This window comes from Pteropus alecto, unplaced genomic scaffold (assembly GCF_000325575.1).
Source record: "Pteropus alecto unplaced genomic scaffold, ASM32557v1 scaffold24, whole genome shotgun sequence".
Lineage (NCBI taxonomy): Eukaryota > Metazoa > Chordata > Mammalia > Chiroptera > Pteropodidae > Pteropus > Pteropus alecto.
This window is the reverse complement of record NW_006439192.1, coordinates 19,426,689-19,435,538: the sequence shown is the minus strand read 5'-3', so window position 1 is coordinate 19,435,538 and position 8,850 is coordinate 19,426,689. Positions and strand designations below refer to the sequence as shown.

The 8,850-nt window shown below is 39.6% G+C and overlaps 1 protein-coding gene and 1 long non-coding RNA gene across 4 annotated transcripts in view; one reads left to right on the top strand and one right to left on the bottom strand.

Moving 5' to 3' along the window:
• Window positions 1-7,615, bottom strand: part of LOC112483333 — an 8,931-nt gene extending 1,316 nt beyond the window's left edge. The window contains exons 1-2 of the long non-coding RNA XR_003047596.1: window positions 5,665-7,615; window positions 4,050-4,188 (exon numbers count right to left, since the gene is read on the bottom strand). This is a non-coding gene — a long non-coding RNA (uncharacterized LOC112483333). The remainder of the gene's footprint in view (window positions 1-4,049; window positions 4,189-5,664) is intronic.
• Window positions 1-8,850, top strand: part of IRF2 (interferon regulatory factor 2) — a 75,860-nt gene that overhangs the window by 16,312 nt on the left and 50,698 nt on the right. The gene's annotated exons all lie outside the window — the stretch shown is intronic.

Below are 8,850 nucleotides of genomic sequence, written 5' to 3'. Positions count from 1 at the left end.
AAGTATTCAATTCATCCACTTTCTTATCAGTAAATATTTACTACATATCATGGGCAAGGTACTATGATTGATATTTTGGGGGTTTCAAAGATCTATAAGATGGGATTTCTGCTCAGGGATTTTGAACAGAGATATACTTGTTTTCAAGTACACAAAGCTGTGAGCTTTGGTTGCATTAGAAGGTAGAAGGAATCAATTGGATAAGAAGTCAGAAAGTTGGGACGTGGCAGAATTGTGGTGACTAGGAGCCCAGATTTTATTCAGCAGGCATTGTGGAGCCAGTAAAGAATTTTGAACAAGGTGATTAGATATTTAGGAAGATTAATCTGGCCAGCACTGCACATGGTGGAGACTAAGCTAATATTCCAGAAGGTGGCCCCTGGATACCCTCCTGCTCCTCATAAGAGAATCTGTTTTGTCCACTTTGCTGTTAGGTGGAATACACTGGCTCTACTGTTCGAAATGTCTTTGTGCAAGCCTCAGGGGAGACCAAAGCTATCCTCCCATACTTTACCCCTGATATAAAGTGTCCTTTATATCTTTCTCACAGTAGCTCTGCCAAATTGCTATTAAAACCTCTGTTTATAGATGAGGAAAACTAAGATTTGGAAAAGATATAGGTTGTAAGCGGGGAGATTCAAATCCAGGTGTACTTGACACCAAACCTGAGCTGTCCCTCTAGCACATTTTGTTTCTACAGGAGAGGGAAGGAAACCAGTGTGGTCCTGGAAAGGGATGGCACAGGGGGAAATAGTGACAGTGCAGCGGACACTAAATCCAATTTCCAGGTGCGTTTGGGAACTTGTTTAGAGGCAGTAAGTATCTTCTAAAAATATTTGAAGACTATTCTGCAGTGTGCAGAGGAGGGAGGAGTGTTTGCTTCAGAGGTATTCCTGTACTTAGAATGGGTCACAGTTTTTACTTAGAGTGGTCCTCTTTTTTAGTCGGAATTCATTGGTAATCGGGATGATTTATCGCAGGGATAGAATCAAACTCATGAAAACTGTAGTGCATAAGTTTATAGTTTGTGTGTTAGATTTCGGCCTGATCTGAACATAAAAAGTTGAATTGGATAGCTTTATAATAAGAACAACAACAATAATAATAATAGGTAACCTTTATTGAGAAGTTACTGGTAGAGGGGACAATTCAAAGGCAATCCCCAAAGGAAATGTGGCGGCAGCATGAAGGATGCTTTAGGCCCAGCCTGTGGCTGTGGGATGATGAGGGGAATCATTTATTCTCATCCAGGGGAGGGTTAGGCAGTACCTTTGAAGGCCAACCTTTTTCAGAGCAAATTCTTTTTAGGCAGTTTTCTTTTGGGAAGGCACTGGTTTTCAACATAGCCTGCCAGTGATGGATTTGAAATCAGATGACAGCAAACAATTTTGTCATTTTATGCGAATAGATTTTCTTAGAACGTTCCAGTATGGTGGCCTTTTAAAAGTCCCTATCATTTGACTTTTCAGGCTTTAGTATTGCAAGCATTGCTCTCTCCTCTTTCCCCATGTCCCCTTGTCTTTTCTGTGTTCCCGATGGGACAAAAACCATACCCATAGTCTGTCTAGTGTGAAAAGGAAGTGAAAGGGATTCAGTGACTTGGATGATATAAACAACTCAGAAAATTCAGGCCCTGCCCATTTCCTGCAACACTCCCTTCCCCAAACTAGTGTAGGTGTGTCATTTGTCCACTTTGTTGTTCACACTTGTCTCACACACACCATCTTATGTAATTTTTTCTGTACTTCCCCAGTGTACTTGAGGACTAAGATGTCTTTTCTGGGTTTTCAAATTACTGACTTAGGTGGATGGCTCCAGGGATGGCAACCTATTTGTGGAAAGAACAGTCTTAAATGAACTCTCCACCTACACCCAAAAGGAAAAGCTATGCCTTTCACAATTTGCTTTACTCCCGTACTTCAAAGGCAGTGCTCAGAGGACATGCTGATTAAGGGGAAAATAGGGCTGCTTCTTTTCCCATTTTCAACATGGAAAGAAAGTTTGAACATGCAGTATGAGTCTGACTCCATATGCTTTGAAATTTGTCCATGATTTTTGCTTTGCTGAATTGCAGAATCTGATGCCATCCAGGTACCAGGATCTGGGGCCAAACACACCTAGTGGTCCCAGCATGATTTCAAATTTATGAAATGTTTTCAAAAGTCAGTTAATCCCCTTAGATCCTTATTACTATCTATAAATTTTTCAAGAAATTATTCCTTAAAAAGACAATGGATTTAAAGAAATGCTGTTAGATTTTCATAATTTAGATGTATCTGAAAATAATTTATCTGTATTACTTCACAGAGCTTTCTCATCTTATTTTCTTTTACAAGACCGGATATTACATTTGCATGTGAGACAGATTTAATGATCATTGTATTATTATTATTATTATTTTTAAAGAAAACATATGATTAAATTACACAAGATTAAATTGCTTGGAAAACATTCCTAGAAGTTATATGGCTGGGGCAGAGGATGTCATTTAAAATTTTTGATACTATCACCAAGCTGCTGTCTGGAAATTTTGTACCTAGGTATACTCCAATCCGAAGTACCTGTGAGATATAAAGCACTATTCTAGATGCTTTACATATTTCCTCATCTAACCCTCCCAGAGCCCTGAGGGAACAGATAGGGTCAGTAACCTGCCCAAGGTCATACTGCTAATAAGTGATAGAGCTGGGGTTTGGAACCAGGCATGTCAGCCAGCCTCCACAGCCCGCACTGTCGCCTTTTCTGCTCTGCTACTTCCATGACAGCAGGTCTGAGAAAGTCAGCACAGGACTGCTGTGATGAGACCCTTTCTTCCTTCTGTGAGTCCCTGGGTATGGATGTGATCTCTTTCTTTACTCTCAGTCTTGATGTATCACTTAAGATAGGTATAGAATGTTTGTCTCGAGGCAAAATCTTTGGTCTTTACATTCTTTATGTATGTAATTGTATAATTAGGAAAGTGTTCTTCAAGAAAGAGGCAGCAGTCACTTTGGAGATCAGCCCCTTTTCTCAGTTCTCCCTCGCCCCCAGTTCTGCTGGCTGCAGGCTAAGAAAGACAGGAGACAGTGTTAAAATCTTCTATCTTTATGACTCCTCTTCCTGCCTCATTCTGTCACTGAGGTGTTGGTGGGATCCATGCCTACTATTAAAGGAAGCCTGTTGGGGGCCTCACTGGTCACCTACATCCCCAAGGATGGGGACGGGGAGAGGCAAGGAGGATGTCAAATAGAGGTATAATGGTTTTACAAAGTTTTGCTTAGGGACTTCAGGTTTTAAACCTGTGCTTATCTTGCTTCTGGATCTGGTGAGGAGATTGCTAAAAAAGTGTTTTCATCAGTATAGCCCTAGGGTCATACAAGGTCAAAAGACTTCCTCTTTTAGGAAAAGTCCCAGACAGCTCACTTATCTCCTAATATCATCCTTGTTTGTGGGAGATCTGTATTCTTAATTGCCCATCCCCCAGAACAAAGACCCAGCCAAGCATAAAGTGCTGGGAAATGTCACAAGGAGATCTCTAGGCCTAGGGGACTTTGACACCCCTGTTCTCGAAATGTTTCTAACATAAAGAAGCAACTGTCAGAACTAGCGTGGTGTCCAAGTAAAGCTTGGGAAACACACCAGTTTCCCTGGTGTGTTTCCTAGCAGTCATGTCTGAAGACCCAAAGGGCAAAGTAGGTGAATATCGTCTATTCAAGGCGAAAGCCCATTTTAGGATACTTGTTCTCTTGATAATGGAGCTCTGTGATGGAGAATCGCTTTTGGCATGGGCTAAGCCATTTATTCTTCTTCTTAAAACAAGAAAAATAATAGTACCTACCTCATAGGGTTATGTGTGGGATAAATGAGACAAGGTATATAAAGCATAGAACTTAATACCAGGTACATTGTAGGTGCTCTGTAAATACTCGTTGACATTACTTGCCCCACCACCATCATTATCTCCTGAGGAATCAGGAGAGCATTTTTTAGAGGCAAGTTTTGGCTTTTTTATTTACATATTTATAAATAATTCAGTTCATGCACGTAAGTGTAAACGCCAGTGTAAGTACCTCGGCCCTTGCGGTAGGAAGGTCTCTGGGGGTGTCTTCACCCTGGTCCTCTTTAGCCGTAGTGTGTTTTCTTTCTTCCCACTGCCAGGTATGCGACCAAGGATCTCAGAACTGAATTTCTACCCAGGTCCCACAGAACCTGAAAGCAGTTCAATGTACATTATGCTTCTCACATTGCAATGACACATTTGCCCTATCATTCAAAAGAATTTTAAGTGATTAAAAAAAAAATGGAGGAGATACGCATTCCAGACAATTCCTTGAGTACATTTGTATCTGTGCCACTACAAGTAGTCTTTTTGTTTGATGTCATGGTTTCCACAGAGCAGTTAGGCTTATGTTAAATGGGAGAGTGGCTCATGTACCCATCTCAATGGATATCATAGTTCTCACACATACTGCATAAACAATAATAAACTTAATTTAACTCGACTCTCATAAAAGCATTCTTTGTAACAAATTTAATTTTTGAAATAAAATTTAAAATGTCACAGGCGAAGGAACAATATCATTACAAATGTCACTGGAAAAGAACCTTAGGGAGAATATTTAAATTTTCAATCTTTTTTAAAACTTTTCTTATTTTATAAATAAATATTTCACATATTAAATTGGTAAAGTAAAAAATGTATACATATTGCTAGGCAGATCTAATTTAAAGTCAGTAATAATTTTTAAATGGCTACTTAGCATTTTAGATTTTATAAAAATATTTAGCAAAGGTATTTTCCCACATTTTAATATGCAAATTCAGTTTGCATTAAACTTTTCCATTTTAGGACTTAAAGTGTGCTGTTCTTCACTAAGTTAAGCATAGTGAATTCTGGCTTAATTTATAATGTAACTACAATTTAAGGAAAAAGATGATGATTGCTTTGTATAACATGGGAACAATAGTATTTTCCAAGGATAGAAATAACTCGAAGTCGATTACAGATCTGAAATCCTTCATTTGCAATCCAAATAGCTCTGAAAGTCGAAAGTTTTTGTCATGACTCATTTGGCAGTGTAGTCAGCCCGGAATTGGCATAAAGCTTTTGATAGATTTTGTTAATTCTAATCAGTGTGAATGTTCACATTTTACTATAGAAACATTATTGGATTAAGGAGTTCTGCTCTAGATATTGCTGGGGGTGTCATGTTCTATATGGTATATGCACTGTTCGATCTCTCTAAAATCCAAAAACTTATGAATACTGAAACATATTTGGTCCAAGGATTTTCAATGAAAGATGTCGAACATATTCCCAGAGTAGCTATCTCCTGTAACGGGAGGACCCTCACATCCTGTTTTTTTCAGGGACAATCCCTCTTTACCTTCACTTAGAGGCAAGGTATCATTATTAATAAGGCCCCATTCACACTCCATTTCGATGTGGTCACCATAATAAGCATCTATGAGTTCTTGGCACTGGGCAGCACTGTGCTGGTAAGCATCAATGCTTTTCTAGTGAATTCTCATTTTTATAGTACTGAAATAAACAAGATCCAGATTATGTCTTGAAAATATAAAATAATATAAAGCATCGTTTATGAGAAATAATTGTTAAAATGTGTATCTCACTGCTTTCTTAGAATTCCCCATAGCATTATATATATAAATATATATATATACCTTTTCTTTTTTATGGCAAATCATCGTTTTCCTCAATCTAACTGCTTGTGTCCCAGCTTTCTTTTACTAGGCTGCAGGTCTCCTCTCTGTTCCTTCTTGCCTGGTAGACATTGTAAGTTCATAGTTTATTAATCATCAGCCTTCGCCATACTGTAGGAGTGGTGAACAGACAGAATCGGTCTTGGGCCTCATGGAGATTAGCGTCCAGTGGGACAGACAGATTTGGGGCCTGGCCTGCAGACACTAAGGAGGCTTGCCAAGAAAGTGATTTTAAAGCTGAGACCTGAAGAATGTAAGCGTTAGCCAGTGAAAAGGGATGTTCTTGAGGCTAGGAGGCAGAGACGTGGACGCCCTGGCGCAGACCACTGCCTGGAAGTTCCGAGAGTTGTACAGGGCGGGAAGATGAAGCTGGAGCAGGTGCAGGCGACAACAGTCAGCTTTGAGCAGATCATATTTGTGCTTTTAGAAGAGTACTCTAGCTGCAGGGCAGATAACAGATTGGGGCTGGGGGTAGGGAGAGCAGTCAGAATTCCGCTGTTTGATACAGCTGTGTTGAAGGAAGGGATTGTACTTGACCCGCTGGTTTCACTTTCTATTCTTATAGTGTTACAGCTACTCTCTGGGAGAATAGTACATATGTTCTCTGTGTGTTACTCTGAGGCCCAAGTAGTTACTGAAATCTTCAGCCAAGTTAGAGCAAGTAGAACTGAAGGTTATTCAAGCCCCAGATTCTACAAATTGAGGACAAGTTGTAAATGAGGAACAAAAAGCAAAACCCTTAGTCATGGTGGGCCTTTTATGAGCCAAATTCTTGAAAGGCTGTGGCAGTGGGGATATTGTTATGAAAGAAAATGAAACTATGCTGGGAATGCCAATTTTGGGAGCTCGGATGACAACTTGGAGCTGGCCTGAAATATCCTACAGAGAATATAGTGGAATGGGGTCTCTGAATGTCAAATATCCAGAAAATGCTATCAGTGGTAGCGCGGGGCTGGTGCTTCTGACTTGTTCCTTTGCTGCTAACATAACCTATGGAGTGAGATAATTTACCTGGAAAACCAACCTTAAAGTTTTTAAAAAATTTAAATAACTTCAATTAAATATTAATGCAGAAGTTTGACTGGAGATAATTGTTGATGCTTAAACCTGAGCCTTCTCTAAAACATGCACATGAGCTTTTTTGGTCATCTCACTTTTAGTTTTTTACACAACCTACAATTTAAATGAATTATGCACCATCTTGAGGCTTCGAGGCTCCTTTTTCAGATAATTGTTACTGCCCCTTACGGATGGATAGATAAAGTGATAGATATGTATACTTAATACAGTCATGGTGCCTGGATTAAGAAAAAACTGCCAGCAGTGTAAGTACAAGAGAGAATTTTCCAGAGTTTGTTTTATTTGCAGAAATACTGTCATTTCCCCTTTTGGACTGTAAATCACTTCTGCAATTTGCTATTGTCTTTCTTGCCAAGTCTTTTTCTTTGCAACTAATTTCAGACTTACATTAAGTTGAAAAAGTAGTACAAAGAATTTTTTTTTTTTTTCCTGAACCTTTGGAGAGTAACTTGCCAAAATGATGTCCCGTCACTCCTGAATCCTTGAGTGTGTCTTTCCTACAAACAAGGACGCTCTCCAGCATGATCACAATGTCGCCCTCAGAATCAGGCAATTGACATTAGTACTGTCTGATCCACAGGCCTCATTCAGGTTTGCCAGTTGTCTCAATTATGTCCCTCATAGCAACTAGAATGCAGTGTCCCTAGAGAGGAAGGAAGTTGCTTCCTGTTCCCAGTTGAACCCACAGGCTCAGGCGTCATGCCTCTTTAGTCTTTCCTTAACTTCTATGAACTTGACGTTTTTTGAAAATTATAAGCCAATTAGTTATCTTATAGAATGTCCATCAGTTTGGACTTTTTGGTGGTTTCCTCATGATTAGATTCAGGTTATTTCTGCAAGAATATCACAGACGTGATGCTCTGTTCTTATTGCATCCTCTCGGGAGGTGTATGACTGACTTGCTCCTTTATTGGCTCCTTTATTCTTTTGATCATTTGATTAAGGAGATATCTGTCAGACTTCTCCATGGTAAAGTTACTCTATTCCTCTTTGGAATAAGAAATAGTTTGTGGAGATACTTTGAGATTATGTAGATATCTCATTTCTTATCAACCTTTCATCTACTGGTTTTAGCATCCATTGAGGTTTTTTGACTAAATAATTACTACTTTGATAGCTGCCAAATGTTGATCTAGTTCAATCACCTTTCTGTATTTATTAATTGGCATTCTACTTTGTGGGAAAGCTTTCTCTTCTCCTTATTTACTTTTTCATAGATCCCTATTTTGTGAGTGGTCCATAATGCATTTTTATCGTTATTTTGATGCTCACATTGTCTCACGTTGGCCAATGGGAGCCCCTTCAAGTTGGCTGCTATGTCCTCTTGATGTGTTCCCTGCGTTCTTTGAGCCCTTTCTTATTTTCTAGCTCCCCAAAATGATTCAGGTTCATCTTTTGCTTTCCCTGCCCTAGTTCTGGAATCATCTCTTTTTCTAAGAAGCCCTAATTCCTTTTAGTGAAGAACAGTATTTAGAATTAAGATTTGAGCACTACATATGCTCTTCACCATTGGTGTATTTCTGTCCCAGCCCCTCTGAGTGGCTAGGGTTAGGGAATATATGTACTATTTATACATATACTTACACATACACATACTTTTCTTTTTACATCTGTATTTATTTCTGTACTTATCAAGATATACGAACAACCATGAATTCAGTCCTATTCTAATTCTTTCTGTATTTGAACTTCCTTCTCCAATAGTGAGAAACCTGGTTTCCATTATCCTTAATGTGTTAATTAATTTACTCAGTTGCCTGTAGGTATCTCATCTCATGTCCCCATAGCTGCCCCACCGCAATGAGGATGCCCTCCTCACCTCGTTCCTCAGGTTCCGGCACTCTAGACGGCACCGCTGTCATCTTATACCGAAGCCCATTCACTCGACTTGGGCCCCGATACCCCACTTTGGGCTGGGCTCCCTCCTGCATCTATCCTCGCTACCGCATGCGGGTTTCAATACTTCACACACCAGGTGCTGCTGCCTCGTCCCGCCCCAATGGATGATGCCCTCTTTATGCCAGTACCCCACACTGAGATATTACTGTCTCCTTCCTTTAATGATTA